This window comes from Euprymna scolopes, chromosome 37 (genome assembly GCF_053919585.1).
Source record: "Euprymna scolopes isolate OS-2025 chromosome 37, ASM5391958v1, whole genome shotgun sequence".
Lineage (NCBI taxonomy): Eukaryota > Metazoa > Mollusca > Cephalopoda > Sepiida > Sepiolidae > Euprymna > Euprymna scolopes.
In genome coordinates, this window is record NC_136518.1 from 54,407,400 (window position 1) to 54,422,087 (window position 14,688).

General features: G+C 37.5%; 1 protein-coding gene and 1 pseudogene across 1 annotated transcript in view; both read right to left on the reverse strand.

Moving 5' to 3' along the window:
• Nucleotides 1-14,688, reverse strand: part of LOC145261199 (neprilysin-1-like) — a 1,350,287-nt gene that overhangs the window by 701,646 nt on the left and 633,953 nt on the right. The window lies entirely within an intron of this gene.
• On the reverse strand, nt 8,377-8,493 carry LOC145261290 (5S ribosomal RNA; annotated as a pseudogene).

Genomic DNA, 14,688 nt, shown 5'->3' on the forward strand with positions numbered 1-14,688 from the left:
GGGGTTAGCGTTCTCTTGTTTCGTCAGTCATGAATCTATTCTCTATCCAGTCATGACCAACGGAACAAGAGCAAGCTACCCCTGTGAAGTAAATAAAGGGTTCAGCTCGAAATTCCGTCCAAATTCCCGAGTTTGACGGAAACATTCCCGAGTTCGACCAGATACACTTGAAGAAACCGAAACGTTGCGAAAATCACACTCGAGATGAGAACAGTAGTCCGAGGAATTCTTGGTCATTGTTTCTCATCAAATCTTTCTTGGACTTCATATATTAGACCCATTGCTCTTTCTACATCTTGGTCCTGGATATGACTTTAAACTATATCCGATGGTGAAGCCCCAGCTTGCGGGCTTTGGAGAGTGTGGAGTCAACCTTTAATTGACATTGCTCTCAGGTTCACTCTAATCAGGAGTAGTAGTACCTGTTAGGGTCCCAACTATGGGTTGAATAGAAACCGACTTGAAAAAACAAAAAACAAAAAAAACAAAACAAAAAAACAAAACAAAACAAAAAACAAATATATTCTATTAAAAATATTTTTCTTCAAAATCACTGGATTCGGCATTGAATAACCTGAAAAGGATTGATATGCCGTAAAAAAAACCCAACCAAATAACCAACTTTCTAATTCTTATAAAATCGGTTCTCTATATCGTTTTAAACACTTTCTCACATCTGTGACTATTCTCTATCTCTACAAATCTACCATCAGATGATGTATAAAGTACTGTTGTCATATTTGTCTGATGAATCCCTGTCTAATTTGAGGATCATTGATAAAGTGCAGAAGCGTATATGTAAGTTAATTGACCCCCACCCCCTGCCTTTCTTCTTTACTTCTTCTCTATCAGAGACGTAACAAATATCAGTCTTTTCTATAAATGCTATTATGAAATGCGTTCTTCAGAATTGTTTGATCTATTCCCTGCTTCCTTCGTCCCAGCTCGTTTAACTCATTTGTCTAGTGATCTTCATCAATTCGCTGCTTTGATATCTTATTGTAAAACAACTTACTTATTTAGTAGCTTCTTTCAGCGAACTACAAGGTTGTGTGACTCTCTTCCTGCTCACTGTTTTCCGTCTACCTACAGTCTTGTTTTTTTTTAAGACTAACATCAATAAGCATCTCTTGTTTTTGCAATAATCAACTTTTGTCCTTGTTAGCTTCTTACAGCAAGTGGTTTCACGCTTTGTCAGAGGCAATTTCCATTTTTGAAAAGACACAAATAATGTAGCATATCAATCCTCATCTAAAAAAAAAAAAATCCGAAATTCTTTAGTTGGTTGTTTGGTTGTTTTTATTTTACGGCATATCAACCCTTTTCAGATTATTTAATGCTGAATCCAGTGATTTTGAAGATTTTTTTTTAATAGAATATATTTTTTTTCAAGTCGGTTTCTATTCAACCCTTAGTTGAGACCCTAACAGGTACTACTACTCCGGGTCAGAGTGGATCTGGGAGCAATGGCAATTAAAGGGTGGCTCCACACTCCCCAAATCCCGCAAGCTGGAGCCTCACCATCGGATAAAGTTTAAGGTCATATCCAGGACCAGAAAATTCTTTAGTAGTGTCATATCAGTTTGCAGATTTTGCCATGAAGCTGTTATCTCGACTTTAAGCGTCACAAACTAAAGAAAATACAATTCCAAACTTTAGTATTTCTTTCTTTTTATTTGTTTTTCCTTTATTTTTTAAATCTTTCCTTCTTCTTCCGTTTTCTTTCCTTTTTTTCTATTGTTGATTTGTCCTTTTCTTCTTTTTTATCTCTTTCGTTTTCTTCTCGCATCGCTTTTTTTCTTTTCCTATTTCGTTGTCTTTTTTCTATTATTCGTTTTTGTTTCCTCTTTTCTCTTCCTTTATTAGTTCCTGACAGATTAACTGAATAACTAACTGTCCGGCAGACTGACTGACTAACCGACTGACGGACGAAGCCTTTTTTAGAGATGCCAGGATAGAAAAGAGGGAGTCTTAATTCCGCAAACGCCACAGTAAAACATGCAGTCGTATATGGCGTGGTAAACAGGATTCTGTTTCTCAACATTCTTTGAATATGCGACACGCAAAATCTGAGATTATGTGTTCTTTAATGTTGGTAAAATAAATGCAACCACCATTGATTTAGAAAAAAATTATCCAAAGAACAGCTGATCGTAATACCATCGTTACTGCTTTTGTTGTTGCAGTCATGTTGTTAAGCATCATTCATTAATTGTTGTACGAATCAAATTCTGACGTAGTCGTTACTTGTCCACACTTGGTGTTATATACTGGGTGGTATGACGGTGATGTATATTCTGTTTTGTTGTTGTTCGTCTTAGGAAGAGTCTTAGTGTTTCATCTAGCCAGGGTACATTCTATTGCATTAGCACCACGCCTGTAATTTAACTATCAGAGATTTTTGAATATCTCGATAAATAGAAAGATAGTTTGTTTGACATTTATACGCATATGCTTGTTGTAAGCGTCTCTGATTGGAATTTCCCTGTTCATTTATCAATGAATAACGAGACACTTTTATAAACAAAACTTGGTTTATTTACACAATGCAGCGGTGGAGTGAAGAGGTGCTTGGTAGGAGAGGGTGTAGGTGGGAGAGGATGCGGTTGCGAACGTGACAAGCAGTTTATCGTCGTCTGTCCTCGTTCCTCTCTCCGCGTCTTTCTGTCTGTTTTTTGTTTATCATTTCTCTTTTATGGATTTTCGACCTCGTAACCCATTAACCAATTTCCGTCATCGACCCATATTCTGACGCTCTCGGTGTTTGCCTTTGGTCTTACCTGCGGCCGAATTACGTCATCTCATTCCCGGGTTTCATTTTTGTCGGTCAGGGTTTAAGTTCGTTCGAACTTTGCTCCATTCAACGGCTTGACCCATAAAACGACTTGCGTCATAGGACCAGGTCACCCAATTCCAGGTTCCATTTTTGATGGCCCGGATTTCGAGTTCATTCACACCTTTCCTCTCCCTAACATTGGAACCCAACACGTATGCAGACAGTCGCAAGAAATCAAAGACAAGAAAAGAATTCGGCTCACTCTTTTCTTCAAGGAAACAAGTTACTTTCTAGCATGAAGTCTTGTTTCTTGTTCAAAACTCTCCCCATACTCCAATATGCTTAAAAAGACTCTGTCGTGTCGAACATGTGATACTCTGTCTTTGTCCGGTCATGTTTAGAACAAGTATTTCCCTGTCACTATCTCTTATAATCTTTTCCTATTCTTCTTCTTCGCTGTGACGTCTCCTCGCGCACGGCTCGGTCATTTACATACAGCTGCCGCTGATGCCATACGCACATCCACGCTCTGTTACAAAATGATTATTGTTGGCATTCGTTCCCCCGATATCTTTTTGAGGTTAAATCCTTTCTAGAAAGAAATCACTTATTAACATGAGTGACCACGTCAAGGTTGCCAACATGCTAAGTGAAAGTCGTTTTTTTTGGAATGAACTGAATTCGAACTTGTCACTCCCAGGTTATCAGTTCGTGTCGTTAGCTACTTAGCCACTGTCGCCTTCCTATTGCTGTTGCTGTTAAGCAAATTGGACTTCTACACTAAGCCCATGAAAACAATGCCTCAGGATTGTCTTTTGAGCATGAAGTCCTCGCTGGCCATATCTGTTTATTATTGCTGTAAGAGAAGCACAACTTAGCAGTTGCATACAAAGCCGAGGAAGGTTTGACCAAGTACCTGCAAAGAAATGTCAGTTTCAAACGTGTAGAAGCAACATTGTTATCCCTGCTCCATCGATTTGCCGTTCTGTGCTTGATTTCACCTAGATTTCTTTAGCTCTGCTTTAACCCTTTTGTACAAGTGTCTTAAAATGCAAAAAGAAAAAAGAAAGCGATATGGCACAAGGTCAAAAGGGTTGAGTTAGATGAAAGTCGAGGGAGAGTCGTATGCTTCATTCTGTAAAATAGTTCCTTTCACCAAATTACCAAATTCTCTCTATTTTTTATTTTTTATTTTTTTTACATAGGCATCAATGCCAAGAGGCCACTCGGCGATAAGGGTTAAAGAGTACACAGAAGACATTTGGACAATATAGTAATCGTTAGTAATGGAAATTCGGTAAATTTGTAAACTCATATGGAACAGATCATTAAGAACTTGTTTGCGTCAGACTTGAAGACAACCATATTGTAGTCAGCTGGAAAACAGGAAAACGGAAGACAATTCTACAGGCGTGCAGTTCTAAGAAAGAAGCTGTATTCATGGAATCTATGTTTAGGTTTAGGCACAGATACACAGAGTGGGGGTAATTATTGATAGTGTTTTCTGCTAGACGGGTGTTTCTTGTGAAAGTTTGGCGAGGGGGAACCATAGATTGGAGCTCAGACGAGCACCTGCCATGAAAATAACGATAAGGCAGAGACAAACTCGCAACATTTACGTAAAATATACCTAGATTGTTAGCTGCTGCTGCTGCTTCTGACCCAGTCTCAGTTGCTTTGTTACACTCACATGTGAAGAGATTATATTTGGATGGAGAGGCTATTGAGGTTGTTCAGAAGTTTTAATCTTGGTGATAGCATTGGAGCATAATGGTGGACCCATATTCTGACGCTCTCGGTGTTTGCCTTTGGTCTTACCTGCGGCCGAATTACGTCATCTCATTCCCGGGTTTCATTTTTGTCGGTCAGGGTTTAAGTTCGTTCGAACTTTGCTCCATTCAACGGCTTGACCCATAAAACGACTTGCGTCATAGGACCAGGTCACCCAATTCCAGGTTCCATTTTTGATGGCCCGGATTTCGAGTTCATTCACACCTTTCCTCTCCCTAACATTGGAACCCAACACGTATGCAGACAGTCGCAAGAAATCAAAGACAAGAAAAGAATTCGGCTCACTCTTTTCTTCAAGGAAACAAGTTACTTTCTAGCATGAAGTCTTGTTTCTTGTTCAAAACTCTCCCCATACTCCAATATGCTTAAAAAGACTCTGTCGTGTCGAACATGTGATACTCTGTCTTTGTCCGGTCATGTTTAGAACAAGTATTTCCCTGTCACTATCTCTTATAATCTTTTCCTATTCTTCTTCTTCGCTGTGACGTCTCCTCGCGCACGGCTCGGTCATTTACATACAGCTGCCGCTGATGCCATACGCACATCCACGCTCTGTTACAAAATGATTATTGTTGGCATTCGTTCCCCCGATATCTTTTTGAGGTTAAATCCTTTCTAGAAAGAAATCACTTATTAACATGAGTGACCACGTCAAGGTTGCCAACATGCTAAGTGAAAGTCGTTTTTTTTGGAATGAACTGAATTCGAACTTGTCACTCCCAGGTTATCAGTTCGTGTCGTTAGCTACTTAGCCACTGTCGCCTTCCTATTGCTGTTGCTGTTAAGCAAATTGGACTTCTACACTAAGCCCATGAAAACAATGCCTCAGGATTGTCTTTTGAGCATGAAGTCCTCGCTGGCCATATCTGTTTATTATTGCTGTAAGAGAAGCACAACTTAGCAGTTGCATACAAAGCCGAGGAAGGTTTGACCAAGTACCTGCAAAGAAATGTCAGTTTCAAACGTGTAGAAGCAACATTGTTATCCCTGCTCCATCGATTTGCCGTTCTGTGCTTGATTTCACCTAGATTTCTTTAGCTCTGCTTTAACCCTTTTGTACAAGTGTCTTAAAATGCAAAAAGAAAAAAGAAAGCGATATGGCACAAGGTCAAAAGGGTTGAGTTAGATGAAAGTCGAGGGAGAGTCGTATGCTTCATTCTGTAAAATAGTTCCTTTCACCAAATTACCAAATTCTCTCTATTTTTTATTTTTTATTTTTTTTACATAGGCATCAATGCCAAGAGGCCACTCGGCGATAAGGGTTAAAGAGTACACAGAAGACATTTGGACAATATAGTAATCGTTAGTAATGGAAATTCGGTAAATTTGTAAACTCATATGGAACAGATCATTAAGAACTTGTTTGCGTCAGACTTGAAGACAACCATATTGTAGTCAGCTGGAAAACAGGAAAACGGAAGACAATTCTACAGGCGTGCAGTTCTAAGAAAGAAGCTGTATTCATGGAATCTATGTTTAGGTTTAGGCACAGATACACAGAGTGGGGGTAATTATTGATAGTGTTTTCTGCTAGACGGGTGTTTCTTGTGAAAGTTTGGCGAGGGGGAACCATAGATTGGAGCTCAGACGAGCACCTGCCATGAAAATAACGATAAGGCAGAGACAAACTCGCAACATTTACGTAAAATATACCTAGATTGTTAGCTGCTGCTGCTGCTTCTGACCCAGTCTCAGTTGCTTTGTTACACTCACATGTGAAGAGATTATATTTGGATGGAGAGGCTATTGAGGTTGTTCAGAAGTTTTAATCTTGGTGATAGCATTGGAGCATAATGGTGGAGCAGGTGTTACTGTGAGTGCATAACCAAGGAGTGGAGAAAGTATGTTCAGGGAGCTTCTGTCATTAAAGAATGTTACTATCATCGACTAAAGGAAAAATCGTGCATACATAGTCGATGATGCATGGAAGTGACATCTGGCCAGTGAGGGATGAAGCTATGCGTTGCATGAAGAGAAATGATATGATAATAGCATAATTGATGTGCAATGTGAGTCTTAAAGACAAACTTAGATCTGATGACTTCAGAGGAAGATAAAATCTGAATAGTGTAAAAAATGAGTGCAGAACAGTGGACTACGATGGTTTGGTCACATGGAAAGAATGGATTGCAGTTCTAAAGTCAGCAGGTCTAGAACAAGTAAGAAACCAGGTATAGTTCATAGGAGAAAGCCAGGGAAATATTGGATTGAGCTATAAGGATGGACTTAAGCTAAAGAAGGATAAATAAAGACCTGGCCAGAGATTAGTTTCACGCGTTTGATATAGAGATAGTCATGCTTGAAAAACACAACGTAGGTTACATGGACCGAAACGTTATCTGAATAATCGTTTTAATCGAGAAAAATCTGAAATATAAAATTTTAGCATTTCTGTCAGAGGCTATGTCTAATAATAAATGTGTGTGCATGGTTGAGTGTCAGGATGTGCATGAATTATTGCTTGAGGCTTTGCTTAGGGTGTGCTTTATGGTCTGCATGCTTTTGGGTGTGTTTAAGAAGTAGTAAAGTTTAATATCGAAGAGAGAAAAGGGCAACGAATGAAGAAAAAGCAGTAGAAAATGAAAAAAAAAAAATGAAAAAGGAAGAAGAAAAGGAAGAAAGAGAATAAAAAGAAGGAAGGAAAGGTGCTATGAATAAAAAAAAGCTCGGTGGTACATTGGAAGAAAATTAAGATAAAAGAAAGAAAAAAGTAATGACTGAAAGAAGGAAATATGAAAAGAAAAGGAGACCAGAGAAGAAAACGATAGGAAGAAGAAGAAGAAAAAGAAGAGGAAGAAAAAGAAGAAGAAGAAGAAGAAGAGAAAAAGTACGATGGAAGAATAAAGAAAAAGAAAAGGAAAAAGATACAAAATAAAGAAGAAATAAGAAATATGCAAGAACGAAATAAAAATAAAACAAAAAAAGAAAAAAAATCAAAAGTATTTCGATGATGGAATGAAAGTTAAAAAATAAAGAAAGAAGCAAAACGATGCAATGGAAGAGAAGAGAAAGAAACTTTAATTGAAGAAAGAAAGAATCAATGAAAAAAAGAAAGAAAGAACAAAAGATATATCTTATCATCTTTAACAACAAAAAACGAAAGAAAAAACAAAAAAACAAAAGCAGAAGAAAAAAGAAAAGGAAAACGAAAGAAAAGAGAAAAGGCAAAAGAAACAATGGAAGAAAAAGAAAAAAAAAATAACAGAAAAAAAAATGAACACTGCAAAGGTGAAGCAATAGTTGCGCAAAGTTTCTCCTCCTGACAAACTGCCGCTTTATTGACAAAACTCAGCTGGACAGAATTTGGCAACGAGAAGACAATTCTTGAACAAAAGAAGAAACGAAGGAAATGGTAATATGGCGGCAGGTGTTTCGGAACTCTTGCAAAGAATTAGAAACATACATCTGCTGCACACCTTTTCAATGCAAAAATGTTCACGCTAACACACACGCACACAGACACACAGAGAGACACACACACACACACACGCATATACATATGAACGCTCTCGTTGATTTTGACGGATGAGCTTCCGCCACAACAACTAAGTTGTTCGGAAATCTACACAGATGATTTGTTTATAGTGGTAAAAGCTTTGTGTAGAACCATCTACCCTTATTTGTATTACTGCTAACCTTTGTCGGTGCAGACGACTGCCACGGGACAGAGTATACAGTAAACCGTAGGTTTTTACATCACACTTTCCTTCTCCTAGATGCGTGTCTTAATGAAGACTGGGGGTGCGTCTTTCCCAGTGAATTAATGCGCCACCAGATACTAACCTGGAAAATTCTACGACTCGGCGCGGTATATACAGCGCATAGCCTTCCCAAATGGTCACCCATCTGGTACTAGCTACGCTCAACGTTGCTTACCTTCGATGATCCGGCGAGAACCGGTGTGTCAACGTGATTGTGCCGTATATTTATATAGGTGATCTGTTAGTATTAAAAAAAAAAAATGTTATTCCCTCAGGTTGATCATTCCACACGCGGAAGTTACAGCGGCCAAAACGTTGCTCGAATAACATCCAAGATGGAGACGGTAGTTCGTATAATCCAAATTCAAACAAAAAATCAGTAATCATCTAAATAGTTAGGAAGCATAATACAGAGTTTCATTATTTCAATTTTTGGCAAAATAATTCAATTGCATCAGACAAATTCATCGAACAGGAATAAAGGGAGTCATAGCGTGCTATTCACAGCGGATGTCTTCCCAGCATGCTCGGCAAGTTGTTGAATTCAGAAAAGACTGTAATTACAATCTTTTGTTATTTTTTGCTACTGTTTTCTTTCTTTCTCGTTTTCGCATTCCTTAAAATCTGATTAGGACCATTTTGAAGTCTTTTCTAACGACTGGTAGACATTTTGACCACCAACGTTTTGACGCTTTCATTAAACGAAAACAAAAGCAAAGACAAAAACAAAAAAAAAATGGAAAGTACTTTTATAGAATCATTGCGCGCACAGACATACATATTTAAAACGCACTCACATACATACGCAATGCATACAAAATTAACACGCGCACATGCACAGTATCAACATACGCACACGCACTCAACATACGCACACGAACTCAACATACGCACACGCAATCAATACAAACACAATCGACATACACATACAAAATCAACATGCGTACACAGAATCAACATACATACACAAAATCAACATACACATGCACAATACACACACACACAGAATCAACATACACATGCACAATACACACACACACAGAATCAACATACACATGCACAATACACACACACACAGAATCAACATACACATGCACACAATCAACATACATACACAGAATCAACATACACATGCACACAATAAACATACATACACAGAATCAACATACACATGCACACAATCAACATACATACACAGAATCAACATACACATGCACAATACACACACACAAAATCAACATACGAAAACACAACCAACACACAATTAAAATCAACACACACAATCAACATACGCACACACAATCAACATGCATACACAATCAACATACGCACACACAATCAGTACACACATAACACAATAAACAAACATAAAACATACACGCAATCAACGCACACACACAATCAACTTACAAACACAATCAACGCATACAATCAACACACACAAACACAACCAACTTACACAATCAACATACACACACAATCAACACAAGCACATAATCAATACACACACACAAAATCAACGTAAATACATAATCAACATTAACACACGCGATCAACATACACATATAATCGCCATACACACAAATCAACACACACACATAATCAAAAAACAAACACATATACGTAGAAATCGATTACCCTTATCTAATATTGATAATGAAAGTTTCCTCGCTGAAAGTTTGCTCTAAAAGTCAAGTGTCGGGAAAATCTATTAATTTTTAATCCTTTGAAAATATAAATCAAGCCAAAGTGTTTGCCATTCTTGTGGGAATTTCTTGAAGGAAACATAATGGTTTCTGTTGAAATAGGCAGAGATGGAAAAGAAACAAACAAAACAGAGACATTCTCCAGATACACCCGTTCAATTTGCGCGTTTAAAATGATAACTGATTTAAGCTATTTACGAATATAATAATTGACAAAAGAAAGCGGTAGTTCAAACCTGACCAAAGGCAATGGAAATAGTTTAGAATCATTTAGTTCCCCTTTAACCTAAGCAAACTATGAGGCCCGAACTTTCTTTTAAAACTTGCGAACTATAATTTTGATGAAATTTATATCATATGAATAAAATTCTCCAGGGAAGACAATGAAAGTACCCTCCCAAGTCTCTATGTTACCAACAATGTACCAAATCCATGAGCCCAAATGCCTGAGGGAGTATCTATACACAGATGATGTTACAGAGTCTTAGCTTTGTACGACAGCTAAGTCTCTCTCTCGGTTCAAAATGCTGAGATCCAGCAACAAGCAAGAGCAAGATAGCCAGCAACAAATTAAACTGCAGACCAACTTAATGCGGGTAATGGTCTTCCGCTTTATGGTTTTTTTAAATCAAAGATTTGCTTCTCCTAGAAAGGTTGCCTTCACCACGGCTTACACACACACACACACACACACACACACACACACACACACACACACACACACACACACACACATATATATATATATATATATATATATATATATATAAATATAAGAAAGAAAATTTAAACCGTAAGTTGAACTTTACAAAAAAATTTCGACTGAATACTCCAAAAAAACAATTTACAAAGTCCTTATTCCGGGGAGTTTCAAAGAATGCTATTCTTGTTATTCTTCTCATCAGATGACATAAAGAAATCAGCAAATTATATTTGTAGCAATGCTAGAATTGTCTAGTTAAGACATTAAGTGAAACCGCAATTTATCGTGGTCATAAATTACCCCCCCCCCAAAGATGAAAACTGTTGGATGAATACTATTATTTATATTAGTTTGCAGTTTACCATTGCGTATATTAGGTAAATACTGCACCCCTTTGATTATATATATATATATATATATATATATATATATATATATATATATATTGACGACTGGTTTCTACTGTGTGCAACATAGTGCATATGAGTGCGTAGGAAAGTATCAGCAGCAGCAAAAGAGGGCCGAAACAAAGGAATATGTAAATTAGGAAGTGTGCGCGAAAAGAAAAAGAAAAAAGGAGAAAAAAGGCAGCATGTGCTCAGTGCAGAAACAAAGTGGACGTAAAAGAAAATTGGAGTATTAAGCGAAGGCGAATAATGACTGCCTGTGGCCGGCGTGGGGTCGGAGAGGAAAAAGTATAACCAGGCGAGATGGACGATGCCGAGAGACTTTTACGTTAAATTCATTAGTTATCACTCTTGAATACCTTTAACCTGGTATATATATGTATACGTACACACACATATATACATATACACATATATATACATATATATACACACACATATATACATATATATACACACATATATATATATACATATATATACACATGGACACGCACACATATATAAACACACACGCATACACACACACACACATACACACATATATATATACACACACACACATATATATATATATATACATATACACCCCGTGCCAGAATTATATGCAAATCGATATTTTTGTTCTAACTCTGAAGTTTTCCATGTGAAATTTATCACGTTATATGGCAGCACTAACACAAGCGCAGATCTAAAATTTTAAGCTAATCTGCACAGTAATAAACAATTGGCAACCATTTTGGTGATTTGAATTTTTTTTCAGCGTGCCAACTTTATATAAAAACCTATGCTAAAATATGGTGAAGTGCTAAAAGATCATCGAAACATTGATTATTCTAGGAATTTGTAAACTGAGAATAACAATAATAAGGAACACACAACCTCAATATGTTTTCATAGTACAATCAATATCTGATATAATTGCCATTTTTATTGACAAGAGCAAAAAACCTTTGGTCCATTGAAGATGTCAAACTTTCGATTTCATCTGATGAAATGTCTTTGGCAGCAGTCAGATTAGCATTCCAGAGGTCATCCTTGGAGTTGTACCTCCGGAGTAAATATTTTGTTCTAAGATGCTCCACAGATTTTCGATGGGATTTAAATCTGGAGAACAGGCTGGTCATCGCATTATTTTCCCATATCTGGCAAAAACTCTCTCCAAATATTCAGTGGCTATCCTTGCAGAATGAGCCGGTGCCTTATCATGCATGAATGCCATCTTTTTCCGGAATTCCAAATTCTTTTTCTTGTGCCAGAGTTCCAAGTGTAACTTAATGAAGTCAATGTAGAGTTTGGCGGCAATTTTCACTCCATCTGCGACTCTGAATGGTCCTACCAGCTCATTGCCAATAATTACAGCCCAGAACATCACACCACCACCTCCTTGTTGACACCTGATCCTTTGGGGACCTAGATCCTCATTATGGTACCATGCTCCTCTGCACTCATCGGGTCCATCAAGGGTCACTCGACACTCATCGGCGAACAAAACAGTTTGAAAATTCAGCTTCATGTGATCTCTTGCCCATTCCATCCTCTTTTTCTCGTGGATATCCTTCAATTGAGGGCGGACATCTGGTTTTCCAAATTTTGCAATCGTTCTCAGGATACGGCAACGAGTTGATTTGGGCATATAAGGAAAGCCAGCTTTTTCAAAAACTTGTTTGCTAGTTTCAAGTGGGTTACAGCGAACTTTTCTCTTGATCTTGCTCATAATTTGACGTTACAGATATGATTTCTTACGAATTTTCCCTTTGTCAGAACGTCCGTTGCAATGTTGAGTGTTAGTACAATATTTTTTGATTGTATGATGATGATCACGGTGTACTTCTTATGCAATTTCTAATGTGGAAATCATATTATGGAGCCTTTGAACAATTTTAGACTTCTCAGCTTTACTTAAAGCACTTTACGTCCCATCTTGCATATAAAGTTGGCACGCTGAAAAAACTGCAAGTCAAACAAATGGCTGCCGTTTGCTCGCTATTGCGCAGGTTAGCTTAAAATATTATATCAGCGCATGCGTTAGTATTGCCGTATAACGTGCAAAGTTTCACGAATTTTCATTGAAAACTATCGGAGTTAGAACAAAAATATCGATTTGCATATAATTCTGGCACGGGGGTGTGCACACACACACACACACACACCCACACGCACACACATACACACACACATATATATACATCTATCTACTAATATTCTACTATTATATAAAGTGAACCCTGACTCTGTCTGTGTGACTGTATGTGAGTTCGTTACTTATAGACTCTAAAACGGCTGAGTCGATTTTTTTAAAATTTCGCAGGAATATATTTGATGAGTCTGGGAGTGTTCTTCCGTGTTTTTTTTAATCAGAATAATATCGACAAGTCTCGAAAATCGATAATCGAAACAAGCTGATAAAAGAAAGTCCGATTTTGAAGAAAGTTAACATTGTCTACATCTTTAAATCACAAGCGCTTTAGAGAAATATTTTCACCGCATAAGCAGAAAGGCCCAGCCTATAAAATGAACTGTAGATTCTTTTATAAAACAGAAGCGCGTTCAAAATGAATGCACAATTGAACCATGCTACTTGATTCTTGTACAGTTAACTTTAATTTATGTAACAATGTTAAATAATTTCATGAAATCAACAGTAGGCTCTTTGATATGGCAGAGGCGCGTTCGAAATGAATGTTTCTGTTCAGAGCACAATTGCACTATGATACTTGACATTTGCATCTTAAACTTTAAATCAAGTCATTATATATAAAGATAATTTTATAAAATTAACACACGGTTTTATATGCCTAGCTTATTGAACTTGCTTTCGTCGCTAAAAATCACTTTCGACCAATATGAAGAGTCACGATCTTCGTTGCAGCTGACGAAGTCCACACTGCTCTTTCTATTCTTTACAGAAATCATTGGCTTGCGTCTTGGAAAAGATCCTCGCAAATTAAATTCCTTCAATCTATTCTAAAGTGTAGAAAGGGAGCACTTTTGGGTTTGTATTACTGTACACATAGATCCGAAAAAGTTGTCAAAAAACAAATATAAAACAAATAAATGTTATCAAAAGCAAGATAAGTTACTTTTCTACCAAACTGGATATATTTTTCCTGTTTTTATTCAATATAAAATGTTTATTCAGCTCGAAAAACATACATTGTTTACCGATGTATTGGAAAATTCAAAATGGTGCCCGACCCTCTCTTTAACACGGAAAGTTCGGGAAAAGGTGTTATAAATAATAAACTAGACAAAATACTATTAGAAAACAACCTCATTCAATGAGTGATTTTTCTGACAAAGAGTGAAGAAAAAGCTGCTTAAAGGTCGGTAGTACTTGGTGACCAGTAGTCTGAGATGTCGGAAATTTTTCTGTCTCTGTCTGTCCTTGTGGCCATGTCACTAGTAAGGGTGCTGGAGGTAAACGTTTTGTCTGGGCTGACGTTATCCGCCTGATAGTCAGGGACCCGAACCTTGGATTAACCACTAAGGAGGCTGTCCTATCAGCAGGCGCAAAGTACTGGGACTGCTGTATTGCCATTTGGTGAGTGGATCTGGACCATGCAGCAGTCTCTGGTGGGGCCTTTCGATGCCATACTAGTGG